Genomic DNA, 7710 nt, shown 5'->3' with positions numbered 1-7710 from the left:
AACCTTTTTACCGAACGCTTCAGCCAAAGCCAACTCCATTGAGAGAGCATCTTTGATGTGCTGGACGTGGTGAGGGCAAGATTGTGTAAAGAGGTCGGCTGCCATCTTCACACAGAAAATCTTTCGAAGGAAATTGTAAAATTTTACATTGTAGCCAGGCTTCACTTTTTTGTGAAAGGAGTGAATACTGAGAGGCCTAGCAGACGTCAACGGGCCAAGCACTTGAAGTTGAGCCCCAGATAGCCAAGTGGTATCCTCTGGACATCCACTTGATATCGCCCTGAAGATATCAGATATCCATATGATGTCCATTAATACCCACATGATATCCACTGGACACCTCTGGACACGTGTTTTGACACAAAGTGGCAATCCACAGAATGTCCTAGGGAGACCCAATAAGATGACAAGAGGATATCCTTTCAACATCTTCAGAACATATTTTAAGATTCCTTGCGATGTCTTACTGACATCTTTCAGTCTTCTGGATGTCCAGAATGACAGTTATTCCCACTGAACATTAAATATGCATGCACCTTGAACACCCCTTCAAATTTAGGCAGTTGCTTCATGCACATATAAAAAACTTGAACTGACAAGCTGATATCTTTTTTGAAATTTTTATTTCAAAAATGCTCGGTCCATTTGCTTGGTCCATTTCTCTTCATTCACCACTTCCAGTGAGCTGTGAAAATAAGAAAAAAAGCATAAACTGATGACAAGCATACCATGGAGCAGTTTTCATGCCCACACAAGTGAACAAAATTAAGTACTGCACAAGACTGCCGGGCTAATCATGGTAAGGTTGGATATTAGAGAAGTTACACATGTGGTCAGAGTTAATGCCACAAATACAAACAAGGCACAGCAGAAAAGAACCCTTCTGGAATGATGAGAGCACCTGTTATCAAGGGCGACCTTAATAGAACACATTGGAGGCAACAAGGCATCAAAAAGTGCATGAAGGAGTTGGTTAAATTAGAAAAAAAACAATAGTGGCAAAAAGAGTATTAATTTCACAGTTTGCTTTGATTTGACAGTTAAACCTTTGACCAAGTCAAAAGAGCAGGTCCTCACCTGGAAAGCTAGATAGCTGTGTACACAAGGTGACTGCATCCTGTCCACTAATGCAGGCCACTTATTATGTATGCTAGTTATAGGAAAGACGTTAAAGAGAAAAAAGAGGACACTGAGGAGGATAAAGTTGTTCAAGCCAAACGACTTTGAACTGAAACACTAATTTGATGAAACAGTGATGAGAAAAGTACTTGCAGGAGTCGAGGACAGGCAAAAGTGGTTGTTATAGATGTCTTGGGAGAATGTCAAGAAAAACCCCGGGTAAGTAGAAAAACTCGGCGGGTTTTGGTAGTCATGTTCGTGCAGCATTAAAAGCAAAAAAAAATGGAAAAAAAGTAGCTGGTCGCTACGCAGGGTTTTGGTAATCATGTTCGTGCAGCATTGAAAGCAAAAAAAAAAGGAAAAAAGTAGCTGGTCGCTACACTGGGTTTTGGTAGTCATGTTCGTGAAGCATTAAAAGCAAAAAAGAAAATGAAAAACGTAGCTGGTCGCTACAGAATCATGTTCGTGCAGCATTAAAAGAAAAAATTAAAAAAAAAACTAGCTGGTCGCTACACAGAATCCAGCTGAGCAACATCCCTAAAAGGCAAAGCGGGAGCCAAGGCATGTCAAACAATGTATGACAATATGGAAGCAAGCGAAAGAATATTATGTGACTACACAAAAGCAAAACAACAAAGACATCAACCTCACCAAGCCATGCAGCGAAGGCAATGACTGAACAAGTGTTGACATGCCCAAGATAAACCAGGCAAAAGCAGCACTTTATAAAGAAGACTGTTGGAATTGCAGGGTTAGATAACTTAAGTCACACACTATGAAGAATATACAAAATTTGCCGCTCTTCAGGTAACTACAATGTAGGTACGTACCTACAGTCACACACAATGACGACACGCTGCATACGCAAGAATTGTTACTTTTCTAATCGCTGCAATGTCAGACATTTCAATACTTCGTATCCACAATACTGTCTTCGCTGTTCTAATCGTTGCAACGCTCAGTCACACACGTAAACACAACACAAGCCCCTTGCGTTTCGTGTGCGCCACGATCACACGTGTTTCCAAAGAGAACTCTCGTTGCTGGCTCGCGCTGCTCCGTCGCATTCCCGCTACCTTCAAACAGTGAAAATGATTTTTTAGCTACTCTTCTACTAGCACGAACTTGCTACGATTCGTGCTTCATTTTAGGCATGGCGAGAAATGTGTACAAAGACCAAAATAAGGAAACAAGCACTTGCCTCTCACATGCGCCGCCGCCGACTTCGAGAAGCAATGGACGAACTACAGGCCAGGCCAGCCAGGCGCTGCACAGGCCATGGTGGTGCCGCATTTACAACACATGCCCCTAGATTGCGTATTAAATTCAATTTCTGAGTTTAATAATTGAAGGAATACAAATTAAAAATAATTTTCCGTGCTAAGTTTGCTCAAATACTTTACCATTTTGTGTATTTTCTACGCAACAGCTTTGAGTGCCGCAAAATAAAGATGGCGACGACGGCGGCATACGGGACAGCATTTTCGGAGAGCTTCGCTACAGTGAACTAGCTTCGCTACGGTGGCTTGTTTGGCTGTGTGCAAACTACAAACTGAGTAAGATATATGCAGTAATAAAAATTCTGACATGACTGTTTCAGAAAAATCTAAAACAACCAACACATTTCAACCGGTGCGGAAATAACAAGGGAATAACGAACGAAAAGTATTTACTTTCCGCCCATAGCTGGCGCCTAAGTCTGCAATCTCCGTGATGCAGGATAATCACGGGACAGCTCGATGTCCCGGTGCAGATAAAACTTTCTTGCACTTTGAGTTGCCCCGGACTTGGAGTTTCTAAATAATTTTATTCTCTTAACATTTCTATCAATTTTCAACCCGGCTGAGGTTCATTCATACTTGGACCCGCGGGAACATATGTTCTCGTGTGGCCCGCTTTTGTCATGTGCAGCAGATATGGCTCCTCAAATTTAGAACAAAATACAGCAGAATCATGAATAAAGCTGCAAGTAAATGCAAGCAACATGGAACAAAAATGTCTTCACAACGATATCTTGTCAATATCCTTTACTGACGTTTGACCGCCGAAAGTCGTCTGGATGTTGCTAGGATATCCGCAAATGATATCAGACCTTGTGATTATTTGTGGACATCATATGGATATCAGTGGTTGTCTGGGGCCGTAGCTGAAGCCTGAAGCGCTGCCACAGTTGCTTTCCCTCTTTGCTTATCGCAAACAATATAAATAAATTTGTCTGCCCAATTTGAAGTTGATGGCTTTGTGTACTGTTTCGTTTCAAATCTGCTGAAAATTAGCCCTTGGGCTGATATGCTATGACAGAGGATAGTTATTGCATGCAAATTCAAAGGAATGGGTAGGTAACAGGCAAATCAAAAAGCATGAACGAGTCGCAAAATTAACTGCGAGGTAGTGGAACGCCAGGGTTGGATTTGCGAGCATGTGTAGAATTTCACAGCAGTCATTGGCAATGGCCTGAAACGATATTTGTCGTTAATATTGGGAATAATGCGACACGCCGTAGTCGACCTGGTGTGTTCAAAGCATGTGCTTAAAGTCGCGCTGGGAGGACGATACTGAGCGTCGTGTTCGAAATTTGAGCCGATGAGTTCTCGGAATCTCAAAGTGGCGGCCGCTGCGCTCCACGCGCTAGACCCGCCCTGCCTTCGCGCGGATGAGGATTTCATTAAACCTTCATCTGCTAATGTTGAGCAAAACACATGATGCAAGCTAGTTTACTCCGCGCAAGCACGATCTTGTGGCAATAACGCGGCCGTTTATCCCGCATACGCTTAGACCGGTTTCCCCCCGGCCTTCCTACAGTGAACACGACAGCAGCGCCGCCACGGCGCCGCTGCCGTTTTGCGACACCGGTGGCTTCACTCCAGCCTGGCCAGTGAGCACGCTACCCCTATTCTAGTTCACTGTATAATTAGGCGCCCTATTGCTGGAGGCTCGAAGATATCGAAGACTCTTCAGCCACAGCTTTATCAATGATCACAACCCACGAAACACAAAAAGCGCTAATAGACGTCTAAAAAAAGTCTCGGAAAAAAAAGCTTGACATCTAGAAGAAGTTTCATCTAAGCAGTGTTTTAGACTTAGACGTTTACTAGCCCTCTATTAGCTCTGCTAACGCTACGCTTGTATACGGCTAGAAAACTTCTGAGCTAGAACTTTTCTAGAATTTTTTTAGACGTTCCTTTTTTTTCCGAAATGGGTGCCTGTAATATCTTACGCATTTCAAGACTGATTTTTAGTGCTGCCTTTAAACCCTCTAAATCTTTAAAAATGTTACAGTTCATTTTTCTGGTATACACTCAAAAATGAACTCAAAGCTGATTTGCAATGACCCGAACAATGAGCCGACATTACAAGGGATGTATGGCTGTAGTAATGAGCCATAAATGCATGTGCTAGCACAATTTTCAGTCACTGCGTTACTCTTTAATGAATCCAGTGCATACAACCACACAATAAAAGAAAGGGACCAGGAAATTAATGTTAGAAGCCATGGAGGAGGTAGCTTCACTGGTTTGGCTGACATTACAATGGTAAGCACTTGGATGGCGGGAAAGTGTCGAGCAGCAACCAATTGTTAAATCAAAAATTCATTTGGCCCCAGGCCTTGTTCACAACGGATGCGTTAATGATCAAGTTGCTGTGATGTGGATGGCACTGAAGAGCTCGCTGGGTGTTCCAAACATCGCTTTTCTTGCAAGGAGGATACCAACTAGACGGTAACAAGGGGAAGTCAAATCCAGCTCTGTTCAGCAGCCTGCAGAAGTGAAAAATTAATATTAGAGTAACCAAAAGCACAGTCAGTCAGGTGCATGTAGAATGGCCAATGAGGAGTCGGAAGCAAGTAAGACCAGGAAATGGCAAGGAGTGACAGCACAGGCAATAAAATAAGCTAACCAAGAACATATATGCATATGATGTCATTGCAAGCGGCATTTCAGCAGAGTGCTACGGCTCACCATAAACTCAAGAGGTCAATCACTGTGGAGGCCTTTAACAGAAGCAAAATTCAAACAGCGTGCATGGACACTGAAAGCCAAGCAGTCAATAGCAAGTGCACTGCCTTACTGTGATGCCTTACATAGAACCTCCTAAGCTGCATCTTGCAAACAGGCTTTCTCTTACCTGCAAGATGTGGCTGAATCAAAAGTGGTTGATCTTGATGTTTGACATCTTGCACCGTCGCATGAAAACATAGCAGAGATGCTGCTGTCCTGGTAATGCCTGCATCACTTCAGTATACACCAGACATGTGTTAAATCTTGGACCTTAACTTGACAGCCACACAGGGCACATCTGAAAGATAAGACAAGTAAAAGTGCATGTGTATAAGGTTCCTAACACTGCATTGCCAAAGAAGCCCTTTCTAATCTGTACGCCGCGGTGGCTCAGAGGTTATGGTGCTCGGCTGCTGACCCGAAAGACGCGGGTTCGATCCCGGCCGCGGCGGCTGAATTTCTTTGGAGGAGAAATTCTAGAGGCCCGTGTACTGTGCGATGTCAGTGCACGTTAAAGAACCCCAGGTGGTCGAAATTTCTGGAGCCCTCCACTACGGCGTCTCTCATAGCCTTAGTCGCTTTGACACGTTAAACCCCATAAACCAAACCAATCTGTACGATGAAGCTCAAACAGTGGGCAAGAGATTACTTACACCACTGCACAAGAAGCATTAGTCCAGGTTCCCACCTCAGAACTGAAACAATCTCCAGGCCAAGTCGTCTGAACAACCAAGTACAAGGTGCTGCTATTAATTTGCGTGAAACTAGACCAGGTCCTTGCTCCTCCGGCCAACAGTTGGAGTTCTAAAGGGCAAACAAATAATGGGGCTTGTGGAATGAACATTAGCAAAGAGCCTAGACCTATACAAGAAATCATGAAGTGAAAGAAAGGGTGTCAGCTGCAAAGTGTGCTTACCAAAACTTGAGAAGTTGAGCAGGCAAGGAGGTCCTCTGAAAACCACTGTTGAACAGCCTGTACCCAAAACGAAATGTACACAGTGAAGTAGGGACAACGCCAGCTGTGCACGGTGCAATGGTTTTCCAAAAAATAAAAGCTGCCATGCCTGCAAAGAGCCGTAGTACTTCACTGCACTGTCAAACAGCCTGCACACATACAGAGCAGCACCACTGAGTAAACTACCTTTGTGCCGGGGCTCTCAATCGCAATGAAATAAAAGCTTGACGCAGTTAAGGTAACAACGCCTTTTTAACGCGAGTTTCACTGACGGCAATCACAGCAAGGAGAATTGGAGCACACAGGTGGCCAGATGAGAGTCCTTGGCAAGAATAAAACCGTGTAGGAAAAAATTCGCGCCTTACCAACGTACGCTTAAACAAAGCTGGTTGGTTTGAAGCTTTGTCACGTTCACCTTGTCATCGCCTTGGTAAAGAAAGCAACTCGCATGCGAGAGCAGCCTAGCTGTATCCACTTAACAAAAGCTCAAATACATGCAAATGCCCTGTTTTAATATATTCAACGCTGCACTTTGGTATGTAAAACACTGGCTGATACTGTTTTTGTGTTTTGTAAACCAAAGGTTAAATCAGGCGCGTTAGTGGCTTAGCCGGCAAAGCCGACGCTTTCACCACAGAAATGGAAGGTTACTTACTTTTGCGGAAAACCAGGCTCACATCTCAGTGCAACACTGGTAGTAAACGATACCGCAGAAAAAGGGGAAAATGCAAACTGCAGCGGCGTGCCAACCAGCGCGGAAAAAAGTGCGCAGCGAAACGTACTACAACGTGCGCAGCATCCGCTTCGCGCGCGTAGCTATCGCTAGCCTCTGCAACGCCAAATGACCAAATGAAGTACTAAATTTCTAAACGTAAAAATAAACAAATCAACAAAGAACCAATAAACAAATTGAATCTAATACTTTAATGTAAAACTAAGCACTTGAAGCTTCCATTTTTTTCTGCTTTAAACGGTTAAAACCACTTTGGCAAACTATCCTGCATCGCCACCGTGCGGAGCGACACTAAGTAGCAAGCTGCGGCGTGACTCAAGAAAGATTGCCTCCAAGATACGCCGCCACGAAAAGATAGCGCGCGGGTGATCTGCGCGATAAACCGCGCGAGCGAGCTCGGCGAAAGCGGCGGGAAGGCGGCGAAGGCAGCGTGCGCTGCGCCTGTCAATCCGCATGCTGCCGCCAGCTAGCCGAGGCGTAACAGGCGTTCGCAACATGCAGCAAATTTTTTCACTCGCGTAACTACCGTCGGCTTTCAGGGCCATTATATGTTACGTAAATCCTTTCTTACGAGTGGCGGGTTAGCTGCACTCGATGTGGAACGTGATTCGGGCTCCGTAGGAGAAACCGCGCTTTCTGTGTTCGAATACAAAGAGCGGTCCTTGCACCGGCGCGCCTGCTCTTCGAAACGTCAAGCAAGAGAGCCATCTAATTTATGTGCAATGATTTACAGCATGTTTAATCCACGGTGGCAACTCTCTGCTGATTGCTGGCGCATCTCCTTGACGTGGTCTCAAGTTCCACGTGTTAGAATCAAGTCTAGAAAACATCTGACTACAGATGTTTCACAGAAGTTTCACAGCAAACGTCCGACTGCAGATGTTTAAGAGACGTCGCAGAGGAAA

The 7710-nt window shown here is 44.5% G+C and overlaps 1 long non-coding RNA gene across 1 annotated transcript; it reads right to left on the bottom strand.

Annotated features, from left to right (window-relative positions):
- Positions 1–4530: 4530 nt before the first annotated feature.
- LOC149325652 (uncharacterized) lies at positions 4531–6721 on the bottom strand. Its single transcript, XR_016286019.1, has 4 exons — positions 6034–6721; positions 5771–5921; positions 5245–5415; positions 4531–4876 (listed from the first exon to the last, which is right to left on the bottom strand). It is a non-coding gene; the product is annotated as an uncharacterized LOC149325652 (long non-coding RNA).
- Positions 6722–7710: the final 989 nt, after the last annotated feature.

The sequence above is a fragment of the Amblyomma mixtum genome, chromosome 10, assembly GCF_055824585.1.
Source record: "Amblyomma mixtum isolate Tamu chromosome 10, ASM5582458v1, whole genome shotgun sequence".
In the NCBI taxonomy this organism is placed as follows: domain Eukaryota; kingdom Metazoa; phylum Arthropoda; class Arachnida; order Ixodida; family Ixodidae; genus Amblyomma; species Amblyomma mixtum.
The sequence above is the reverse complement of the archived record's forward strand: the minus strand, read 5'-3'. Positions and strand labels throughout refer to the sequence as shown.